The sequence below is a fragment of the Electrophorus electricus genome, chromosome 3, assembly GCF_041902795.1.
Source record: "Electrophorus electricus isolate QZ-2024a chromosome 3, ASM4190279v1, whole genome shotgun sequence".
Taxonomy (NCBI): domain Eukaryota; kingdom Metazoa; phylum Chordata; class Actinopteri; order Gymnotiformes; family Gymnotidae; genus Electrophorus; species Electrophorus electricus.
Window position 1 is genome coordinate 19,941,991 of NC_137499.1, and position 12,500 is coordinate 19,954,490.

General features: G+C 46.6%; 1 long non-coding RNA gene across 1 annotated transcript in view; it reads right to left on the minus strand.

The window, feature by feature from the left end:
* Window positions 1-10,049: 10,049 nt before the first annotated feature.
* LOC113583156 (uncharacterized) overlaps window positions 10,050-12,500 on the minus strand; it is a 23,628-nt gene continuing 21,177 nt past the window's right edge. Inside the window, exon 4 of the long non-coding RNA XR_003411234.3 lies at window positions 10,050-10,570. This is a non-coding gene — a long non-coding RNA (uncharacterized LOC113583156). The remainder of the gene's footprint in view (window positions 10,571-12,500) is intronic.

Consider the following 12,500-nt stretch of genomic DNA (forward strand, 5'->3'; position numbering starts at 1 on the left):
TAATATTCTAATGTCCCCCCCCCCCCCCCCCCCCCGTTCTGAATATTCATCACTTTTGCATACCTGGGATGTGCGTATATTAGACTCCGGGCTTTTAGGCTTGGTGGTTTATCATGCTTAATATTTTGCACAGTGCTATATCTCTTTACGTGCTAATTTCTCGGTTGCTTTAAACAGTGGCAGAAAAGGCCGAGAGCTTGGGGCTGGTGCCGGAATGACGGCACCGGGGTAGTTACCATGGGGACTGTAGGTTCAAAGGTCTATCTGCCCTCTGCTTTTACACCCTTAAGCAAACCACCCTAAGCAAATCTCACAACACTCCAGAGGTGTAGCTGCTATATCTGGGGCTGTACAATATATTGTGTGTTAGTAGTTATCGCGATATTAGCCTTTTGTGATACTGATATTACATAACAGCCCTTTAGACTTATAACAGGGTTTTGGGGATACATAAATAACCTTAAATTAGAGGTCCAAATGTAGAGCAGTGAGACTAGGGCCAAAGGGGGGCCCGTATTAGGGCTGCAACTCTAGAGATTCTGCCCCCTCTCCCATGGGGTTCAGCAGGGCACCAATGACTGGTCTAAACACCCCCCATGGTTCTACCACCACTACATGCCTACAAAGTTCATGACTAGTGCTCTGAAGGCCAAAACCACAATATCCAAACTCCAAATTCAAACTCTAAAGGGCAGTTCGCACAATTATGAACATCTTGCCTACTTTGGCTCACAACAGGATAAAGGGGGAAAAATAGAATTTTCTGGCAATATATCCTGTACTGGACGCAGCTCCAGGTCAGGCAGGAAGAGCCAGTGTGGCGCTGGGCGGATTAGGGCCACTGCAGTGTCAGGGACATATGGGATTTGTCATCGCCCATGAGGAATAACACAACCACCAGCAGCTCCTAAACACCCTCCACCCCCACAGAGGGTTCCAGGTTCTGAGTGGTTTGGCTGTTTAGCCTGCTCAGACAGACAGAGAGAGAGAGAGAGAGAGAGAGAGAGATCACCCAAACCCTTCTGCTGCTGACAGAGAGGAAGGAACTGAAAGTTCTTAAACTCAGCCCTTTCCATGGGCCTTGGTATAGGAAGGACATCACCACTGATACATGCTCTCAGCGCAATTCCGTGCCCACACACCTCTGATGGATTCTGCATGGCAACCGCCCATCCCCCGACCCCACCATCTCCTGTGTGGATCTTGTGTCAGAATCGCTAGAAAGGGACTCATGCAATTTGCCACACACTGTAAACTCCAGGAGCTGTGTCTTGTGACTACCGTGAGGTTTGACACCTAAGTAATTATTGCACACACGTCAAGGGTGCTGAGTTGTGACAACACAGTCCTGAATGAGCAACATAGCCACAACTGTGCTAAGCGTCAGGTATGCTGGCAAAGGCGACCATTAGCAGCTGCAGTGCGTGATGAGTGCCATAAATGCAGTGTGTCATAAACACACACACACACACACACACACACACACACACCTTTTGGTGTTGCCTCAATTGGGGATTATCTGTGCAGATAGCAATCAACACTTTTCATTAACGTTGTTTATATGTTTGTTGTTGTTAGCATTTATAGTGTTCTTGGGAAAGAAAGCTGAGATAATCTGAACAGAGTGCAGTTTGCTGATAATGTAAGCAGTTTCTGGATCTTTAATCTGGAAGTTTAATCTGCAGGGAATGTATGGGATACATTCCATAATATATCTTCTCTCTCTCTCTGTGTTTTTGCCATGGATTAATTCCCCTGCCACCTTGTCTGCTAAATGTCTGCTTCAAATACAAGTCGAAGCGCTGTCTGCCCGCCTAAACATAAACAGCTAAATGTTGCTATTGAAGCTTGAGCTCAATACTCGTTCTGCTGGTTAGAAGAGAAAATATGAAGAGTGAATATGCAATAATGCTAAGTAGGGGGCGGGGTCTTATTGCTGTCAGCCAACCGTGCATTGTTACACAGCCATGCTAATTAGAACCAATTAGCATCTCTCTGTCTCCGATTTATTTATTTTTTTTAAGGAACAGAAAGGGGAAAAAAGCGGAAACAACACTAAATCTCATCTTCCAGTGTGCCTAAACTGAGCAGATTACACCAAATCCATAGCCTCTCAGTCATAATTTACCTCGGGCCTTCTTTTTACCTCACTGACGGTGATAATCCCACGGTGTGTGTGCTCAGATTGGCGGGGATTACCGCGCACTCGCCGTGTCAGCAGGGCGTGGGCATGGGCGTGGGCGGTGGGGGTGGTCGTGAAATACGACCACAACAGTCCGCACTCAGCAGGTCCCCTCGGAGCCAAACGCGGCGGGGCGACATAGGTGGTCTTCGGCTTAGCCTGTCAGCTTTATTGATAGCCCCAGCCGGGGGACTCTGTCTCGTTGCAGAACACTGAACGAGGTGGTAATGGAAAGAAAGGGCGCGAAGGGAGATAGTGGAAGGATTTCTGCTGACAGAGCGATTCTTTCCTCCCTGTCAGTAGCGTGTGTCGGACGGAGGAAAGGATGGCGTCGGTTTACACAGGTAGACTGACTATCTATAACGGGAGACTGTGAGCGTGGCCATATGGGTAAATCATACCGACCTGCTCTACCGCACGGAGACAGCCTCGAGCCACACACACACACATTCCCAAACCCCCTCCCTCTGCATTCTGCCCGAGTAAACTAATTAAAATAAGTCATGGTCGATAATTAGAAAAGCTTGGTCATTCCAGTGTAGGTAATACGATGCACCGGAGCGATAGGAAGCAGGTAAAACTAATTGCAGATGATAACGTTTTGGCTAAACAGACGCTTGGGAAAAACGGTCAGAGCCACGGCTTTTGTTTAATACGATTAAGACAGTTAAACATCTAAAACTCCCCGAATACAAAAACGCTCACAGTAAGCAAAAACAACCTCTGCTGAAAAGGCTCCGATTTCAATTTTGGCTTTTTAAATCTCAATTTGTCTTCCCGTAAAACGAGAGCCCAAGTGAAATGTTTATGCGTTAATGACAATAGGCCCGCACGTCGACATTAAACTGGCATTAAGCTAAAATTATATTAGCAAATGATTTTTGGTTCGGGGTTCCATTACTCATACCCTGATGCTGTCACGCCGCACAACCTGGTGCGTAATTAGCCGAGTCTGCCTCCCCAGCTCGTCTCCTTGAGACTCTGACCTTATTTGTTTGCGCGGAGGTAATTTCATTACGCAGCGCGGGTCTCCCGAGCTACCGCTAAACGTTCACGGGAGAGCGGGATCTGAATTTGGCAGCGGATTTCGCGGAGGGGGGGAGGGAAAAGAAGGACAGCCTAACAATAATGTCTTTTTCATGTTGACAAATTCCATTAACGAGCAGAAAAGGTTTAGGTTTACGGACCGTTTTAGTTAGAAAAGCGCGTAAAGCGGAGACAGCCGTCGTTCGCACAGCACCGCGTTTTCTGTCCTTCATCGCCACTGGCTACAGAGAAGCGGAGCTGCTCCGCTCTGTGCCAGTGCTGTTCAATATAGGCCAATCGATCTTTAGCTGAGGCTGCGATGGGTAACACAAGATGCACATTGCAAATAAGTCCTCTAACAATTCCCAGCGTTTTTGTTGTTGTTGTTGTTGTTGTTGTTGTTTACATGATGGGCTGTGAGCGTCTCAGAGGTTCCAGGAAAGCGCTCTGTGGGTATGTGCAGCGTTTGGATGATGCAATGTGAACATTTCTGGTCAATTTTGGGTGAATGTTTAACCGTGTTACTTTAAGGTTTCGAAGTTATTGCAAGGCACATCACAGGCATAATAAGTAACATGATAACTGCAACGTCCAATATACAATGTCCAATATATCTGTCCTCTGTCTCTTGTTCTGGGAAGCATTGCTGTGGTGGTAAGACTCCAGGTGGTAACAGTACATGGGAACTGAAGTGTAAAGCATACACAGGGTTTCTTTTCTCTTCCTGGCCTTTAACTTAAAGCTAAACGTAACACGTCTAGCCAAAGCTCTCAAACTTTAGAATGATGTTCAGAGAACATGGGCGGACCACAGCCACAGGATTTGTGTGCGAGAAGTGAAAAATTCCCTGTCATATCTTAAATCCTTAAAGAACAATGAATGTAAAGACCAAAAGATTTGCTGCTTAATTTTTAACAGGCCTACATTGGCCAGCCCAACAGTTGAGACTGCCAGCACTAAAAAATTATAAGTAAACTTATGTTAGTCTGTGTAATTAATTCATGTCAAACGCTGCAGTAAAACAGTAAAGGGTAATAAAACCTTCCAAGCTTGAATGACAGCTGATATCAAAATCCACGGGTTTGTTGCTGTGGCCCTTATTAGTACGCGTTGCTCCTACTACCGGTTCGTACCACACGCCAGCACTGCCGTGAGCAGCCCAGAGATTTGCTCCCTGTGTTAGGGTCATGTCGAACAAGGCAAAGCCCTCTTTAACACGCCTCCACTGAGTCACTCACATTCTTGGCTTTTGACCATCTGAGAGGGAAAAGGAGACAGAGAGAGAGAGAGAGAGAGAGAGAGATAGAAAATGGAAAGAATCTGATGTCAACGATGAAGCAATCGAAACCACATTTAAGGCACTGGCACCAGGGCCTGGTGTTTAGGGCGTGTTTACGACAGAGGTCCCGGGATCGCACAGTGCCGAGCATGCCGGATAGCCCTGATCCGCCGCACGTAAATCACCGACGAGGACATGCGTTCCGTTTCTGAAAGACGAGCCGTGCTCGCATTCGGCACAGGTTGTACCTATTAGGACAGCTTAGTAATCTAAGAAGCAGCAATTTACGGAACAGAGGGGAAAGAAAGAAAAAAAAAAAAGCAACGCCAGGGTGAGCGAAGGAACCTTGTGACGGTTTTGCCCGTTGCGCAGCTCAGACTAGCGGAACGTTTGGTGGAGCAGGCCGGCACCGGCCGCACGTGTGCAGCTGCCTTCCCTCACGCATCCCCGCAGAAACACATCGTGATGTGGACACAGCACCGGGGGCCCCCGAGGAAGAGGAGGACGAGCACCGCGTCTTCCTCGTCAGCTTCGCCGGCGGGAGTTTCCCCGGGACTTAGAGCGCCTTCGAAAAAGGTCCACATGATCCGATTTAGTCGAACCGGAGTTGCTTTTACTCCGAGACAATGTGAGACAGAAAGTATGCACAGAAACCATATACCACTGCTTAAACGGTTAAGCATTTTATGGGGAAAATGTTTCCAAATGTCTTTCAAAAAGTTTCCAGACCACACCAAACAAACGCTGGAGCAATATCGTCTTTCACCTAAAGTCGCCCGCAAGATAGCCTGACTTCAGTGTAATTGCATCAGAAAATTGGGCATAAGTCTTTCCGTGACATGGAGGAGTGGTTGGAAAAGCCAAGAAAGCATGTTCCCCCCCCCCCGCTTCTGAAGGTAATGCACCTTCACTCTGAAGCTACGAAGCTTTGGGCGACAGCCTGGCTACTCTCCTTCTCACAGACGTCTTGTCTCGGAATGATGACCTCAGCTAGCCAAGAGCGGGGTTAATCTGCTGGAGGTGCACCGCGCTGCGCTGCCCGGGTTCCTTTAATCTGGCGCCCAGTGCCGGGAGCTCCGGCTCACGCTTCAGCCCGCGGATCTCCAAAGCGGAAGGCTTTGCTAGGTGCCGCGGCGACGGACAGCACCGTTCCTTGCCGCGTCTCTGTCTCTCTCTCTCTCTCTCTCTCTCTCTCTCTCTGTGTACTTCGAAAACCATTTGCATAATTTGCTTACTTACTCACTAAATCAAAATTCCATTCTTTAGAGTTGCAGCTAAGGCTCTTAATTTGCAATCAGGAAATGCTACAAAGGACTTTTTTCGTCAAGTGCTGCAAATCAGCAGAATGGAAGACAAATCTTGAAAAATGAAAATGATTTTGATACCCCGCCCTACTCCCCACTCCCAGCCCCCACCCCTCCCATCTACTTGGCTGCATAATCTACTAAAGATTAAAAATGACTATCATAAAACAGGCATTCCCTGAAAGTAATCTCCATCTAGCGAGATGGGAGAGAGCAGACACTGCTCCGGAGCCTTTTGCTGCTAGTTATGTCAGCCTGTATTTTAAACAGTTCTAATCATATACCTTTGTGGACACTTAATTAAAATTACAAAACCAGTTTTAATCTGTAGTCCAATTAATATGCAAATATATGTAAATGTAGGGAAACAAGGTGGTGATTAAGTTAAGGACACTCTATTTCATGTCTCCTTTAAGTGTGAAAACAAACTGTCTTTTTTCTGTTCTTCTCTGATGGATTGTAATGTTTACAGGAAGCATGCTGAGCTGCGGAAAATAACCTTTCCAGCGTCATCTCACACACACACACACACACACACACACACACACACACACACACACACACACACACACACAGAGAAAGAAAGAGAGAGACTGAGCCTGTGCGTGTGTGTGTGAGAGGGAGAGAAGGCACAAACGAGTGTGTGTTCCAAATCCATACGTCACAAAGTCATTTTATACTCATCACAGGAATTCCACTAAGGTCAAAACAAAGTTAGACACTCACGCTGGTGAGCTGCTTAAAATGCACGACTTGGGTTTTTCTGTTTGAGGTGAGAGTTGACAATTCAAAAGGGGAGACGTTATTTCTAATTAGGCCTTGGAGATAGTCTTTCAAAGTCATCTCTGGAGGGTCCAACACACACACACACACACACACACACTCACACACTCACTCACACACACATCCCAACCAGGTAATGAATAAAGCCGGACATTAAATAAGTTTTGTTGAGGAAAAAAACACAGCTGGAAGGTCACAAGCAAAGTGTGGACTCTCTTTTTTGGGTTTCCTTTTTTACGGGACCCAATTATTTCAATACAGACTTAAAAAATGACAACTCCCTCTTTTTCTACCTCAAAGATCACACGATGTATATTTGAGTATTAAGTAGGTTACATACATAAAAGAAGGTTCATATAGTTGAGGTTAATTAGAGCAGTTTCTGATAAGACTGCCAAAACAACCCAGATACTCCTACACAGAGACATTGAGGAAAGGTCCCCGTTTCACGTCCTCAGCGAGTAATGCAACCCTGAGACGCCATAATTGTGTGTTGTACGGCGGAATCCTTCCAATTAGTTTTGTTTGAAGAAAAGGGGGTTCGTTTTTCCTCTTCTCACCGTTTCCATCGACTAACTAGCCATACGCACACACACAAAAGTAGAGACACAAGCACTCCAAAACAGAGAGAGGGGCAACCTGAGGTGTAGAAACCAGAAACACACATCCACACACGCACACAGCCGCTGTAGAGTCAGAACACGTTGAAGACGCTTCAAATGCGTCTATATATTGCGACCATATATCATTTATTAATATCATGAACATGTGCAGGCAAATGGCCGTGCACTGTTTACTAAACTCGAACGTGAACATTAAAAATTCTTTTAGGCTCCCTTTAGAGTAACACCAAGGTGCCAGTTTGCCCAAAGTCACACTGTGCTGCGTGTTACTGAGTGGCAAAGCTTGGCCTCCGTTTAGCAAGATGAAGAGGTGTGCTAGCAGTCTGGTGTTCCCATCGCAGCACTAAGCCAAAAGCAGGTTGGCTCACCGTCCCGCTGGATCAGCGTGTGCAGTGTCTCACGTGAGGGGCCAGTAATCCAGGCGAGTCCAGAAACCAGGCCTCCTGGGGTGCGATGCTGTCTCTGGCTCAGCTAGGCCACAAAGACAACTGACCTCCACTACCTACCCAGTGCTACGCAGCCAAGCAGAGACCTGCAGCAGCTGGTGTGTGTGTGTGTGTGTGTGCGCGCGCGTCTGGGCAGGGGAGTATGCTTGTGTTTATTCAGGCCAGGATTTTTACACACAAATATAATCAAAAGATGATGGTAAATTTATTGTAAACATTAAATGCATGTTATCATTCCACTGTCATATGCAGTACTAAGAGTCTGGCACAACAGAGACCTCCCATCCATTCTGAGGAGGTCTGGAGGAAGTCTTTGAATATATACACGAGCCGTTTTCCTCTAGCCAATCAGATAACTGCAGAGGGGTGTGGCCTGTTCCGTTTCTACCAGTCGCACCTTTTTTTTTTATCGTCCACAAAACGACGGGACACTGCTGCTGGACCATTTGTTAGTCCTCACCTTTTCTTCTTTAACTGTTCTTAACGTGAACAAGCTCTTCATAATAGCTCATTACTCCCCACACAAGCCTAAGCAGTGTTTCTTCACAGATGCAGAAAAGAATAAGGAACAGTAAACGGAAATCTCTGTATCTCTCTACAGAAACTGCAAAAACTGTGACATAGGACAACTCTCAAACCACTCCGAGAAGAGTACACAGATGTCAGATGGGGAAAACGCAAATTCCACCCTTTATGCACACACCGAGCTGTTTAATACTGAGTAAAGACTTGTTTTTGCTAAGTACGACCTGTTCAGTGGCTGGCAGCAACACCATTAGTCTCTGCAAACACTAGAGCCCACAGGAGGACTCTTAGACACAAGTGGGCTCCGCTGGGCAAAGCGGAGTAGCGTAGCGGGCCACCGCAGAGGAAGACCGGGAGGAAAGAAAGAAAAGGCGTGTGGGTTGGTTCCTCCGAGCGCTGACGTGAAGCAGCCGTGGGCGGGCCGCTCTCTCAACCACCCCACCCCCGAGCCCCAACCCTGGGAGCGCACCGACGCCGGGATGAAGGTTGGGATGGCGGTCGGAATTCAAGCTGGGAAACAGTGCAAGGTGATGGTTGGGCATACTTCCACTATGCAGTGTACTGGCTACTGCAGCTGACATCGGCAGCCTATTACAAAGTTCCGAATATTTTTGACGTCATTAAATTTTGTCAAAGCTCTAAATATATCCATGCGCATGCACGCACATAAGTAAAGACAAAAAAAAAAAAAAAAGTTCAACGTATTACTCCCACTGCATTACACATGAAACCAGATGAGGTTGATAAGGGGTATTTTGCTTCGCTCTCCCTAAAACAAAACCCTCACCGAGCGGACGCGGACTTATCTGCCGCCGTATTATCAGCTCCGAATTAACGATGTCCCGTAGGCTTGGACGGCGAGGAGCTGGAAACTTTAAAAGGCTCTGAGATATCTCCAACGCATGCGGCGGAGATAACGGTCTAAAGCAAACTCCCACCGCCGCATCCACACACGCGGCTCGCGCTCGGGCGGAGGCATAAAAGAGAAGACCACGCAGGGCGGGCGCGGCGTCGAGGACATTGCCCCAGAGAGACTCGCACTCAATAGGTCATTTTAAAATTGAACGAGGTGGTTTGACTAAAGCTATAAAGCCCCGTTCGGTGGAAGGCACTGGAAAGCCAACAATTATCTTATTTATAAATCAACAGCAATTTCACTGATGACTTTATCTCAAATTTGATTAAACACAAATTTCAAAGTCAAAAATCATTTGATCTAATTCTCTTTATTGGTAATAATCACAGGTCTTCCCAGAGCTGCACTAATCAAAACGCCTCATTGATTTCCACTGAGCACAGACAGAGCTTTGAAGAGACAGAGAGGCTGGATCACAGTTAATACACTCAGACAGACGCACGCACGCACGCACGCACGCATGCACCTATCCATATACACTTGTGGACACACACATACACTTGCACACATGCATGCACACTTAGACAAACACACACACAAAGACACACCAGTAACATTCAGGCAGTAGGATGAAGGTTGTTCCGTACAGCGGGTTCTTGTTACACAATGGGCGTCACTTCCGACCACCATAGACCATCCTCATGCTCTACCTCCCCATTCGCACTCACTCTGCACAGGTGCAGGCACCTTCATGGGAATGGTGCACTCGGGTCAGAGCATGGGGCAGGAATACGGGGCAGGAACACAGGGCCGAAATATGGGGCAGGAGCATGGGGCAGGAACACAAAGCCTGCTACGACATGGAGTAGAGGACATTACTGCGCCTTAACATCCACATTACCCAGGTTACAGCCCCAGTCAACTAACAGAGCTATCTGCTCTGATGATCAGTACAAAGAGAGAGAGAGAGAGAGAGGGAGAGAGAGAGTGAGAGAGAGAGAGAGCGCTCTGACTCTCTGGGAAACTTTCTCTGCCAGAGAGTCAGAGCTGGAGAGGCCCACAGTGATCAGTGCTCTGGTTTGTGCTCATCTCCAGAGAGGAAGCAGCAGGATAAAATATGCATAATATGCTACATTTTTCACAATGTACTTAGTTGTAGTAGCACAACATTAGAAGACTGTACCAAGCAGAGTTTATGACATGAATGTGACTACTCCAAGAGCCGCGGAGCACATTTATGCAGAACACCGCACTCTGAATAAACACAGACTTCCCATGGAACATCACTTCTGTGGCCATCGCATTTCCAGTTGTTTGTATTCTCATGTCGGTAGTGAACGCTGAGAACTGAATTTCTGAGAGAACTAGGGTTCCACTAGGGAAATCCCCCACGACGCTGCAATCTGACCCAGGTCAAGACTTAGCCTCCGTGGGGAAAGCCACAGACTTGATCCTGTGCACAGGGGGCCTTCACAAACACGTTGTCGTCACTGCCCAGGAACTGTGCCTGGATGTCCAAATGTTATCACTGCACATGGCATCAAACCTGCCAGAGAGCAGAGAACATTTCTGCTTTAATCAGAAGTTTATTTACGCTCTCGTCAACGTGTGTTTTGGGTTACCGTGGGGTTTGGTGCACCCCCTGGTATACCAGATTTGTCCCAAAAACAACAAACTTGTCATTTTACATAAACAGATTATTTTCTCCTTTTCTCGTAAAGTATTTTTTTATTTTTTTATTCCTGAAACATTCAAAAGTATCAGCCTGAAACTGCAAAATCCGCCAGTCCAGAAAATCTCCTGGAACACCAGGAGAGGACCATCAGAGATGACGTCACAGCAATCTTTCCAAGTGTCCTTTAGGTGTATATGTCTGTCAGGTGTAACTGTCCCTCAGGTGTATCTGTCCCTCAGGTGTATCTGTCCCTCAGGTGTAATTGTCCATCAGGTGTATCTGTCCCTCAGGTGTATCTGTCCCTCAGGTGTAATTGTCCATCAGGTGTATCTGTCCCTCAGGTGTATCTGTCCCTAAGGTGTATCTGTCCCTAAGGTGTAATTTTCCTTTTCTTAGTACGCTTTCCATTATCATGTCTGCCTTTATTAGGTTGCATGACATAGTCAGCTAGTTAGCTTAGCATGTATGCTAATGGTCTTTTTTGGACACTGTGCTTTGGTAAGCTAGTAAGACCAGTCCTTATTACTCTATATGCTTTTAAATAGGCATGAATTTTGGGTTTCTGTAACACCTCAGTGTCATCCCCACTCGCCCCTACACACTTCAGCACATCGTTGTGAAATAAACTTCTACCAAGTGATTGTACACTTGGAAAAGGTATTTCGGTCTAAACGTGTTAAATGATGAGAAACGACATTCAGGCCTGGGCAGGCAGACAGACAGACAGACAGACAGTCAGACAGACAGACAGACAGACAGACAGACAGACAGAAGGCAGAGGTGAGTTCCGCTTTCTCCATCAGAAAAGACTAAACAGTTTCACTGGGGAAGTTTAATGACATATACTGTTGCTACACGTTCTATTATTTTTGCAGGCTGTTTTAGAGCTTTGGAATTCACCAGAGAGAGAGTGAAAAAGTGAGGGACTGAGTGGGAGAGACACCTCAGAGAGAGAGAGAAAAGGCTTCATGCAGGGATAACGTAGAGACAAATCACCTCCAGCAAAACGCCTGAGGCTCTTCAGTCTCCTCAAAGACTCCAATAGAAACCTTAACACACACACGCACGCACGCTAACCTGAGAGGGTGAAGGGGGTTTGTATCTTAAGGCAAATATTTTGTAAAGTGACAATTCAAAAGTTTTTTGTCTGACTCAAAACAGATTGTTGGCAGATGTGTGTGTGTGTGTGTGTGTGTGTGTGTGTGTGTGTAAGAGAGAAAGGTCAACTGTGCTACTTAGTCAAAGGTAACTAACAGCTGTTTTCATTCTTTCTTCACGAGCACTTTCATCATTGCAGGCTGACGGCTGACTGGGCACCTCTTACATCCTGTCACTCTGTTGGACAGGCAGTCAGCAGGTAAGCCACGTGCACCTGGCCGGCGTGCACGTACCTGTGAGGTTGGTACAGTTAGAAGGATCATTCGCTATCGGCTTTATGTTGCACACGATACAACTGACACTCCTCTTTCGATTCTGAGGCACTGAAATAATTTCAGATTCCAACTTTGATCTTTTTCCAGTTACTTATTTATAAAAAAAAAAACAGCACTGGAGTTTAAGAGAGAAACTTCCAGTTGCTTTAGTCTGGGAGAGTTTATTTTGCACTCTCTCATTTTCTCTCTCTTTCTCTCTCTCTCTCTCTCTCTCTGTCTCTCTCTATCTCTCTCTCTCTTTCTCTCTCTCTCACTTTCTCACTCTCTGTCTCTCTCTCTCTCTCTCTCTCTCTCTCTCTCTCACTTTCTCTCTGTCTCTCTCACTTTCTCTCTCTCTCTCTCTCTCTCTCTCTCTCTCTCTCTCTGTC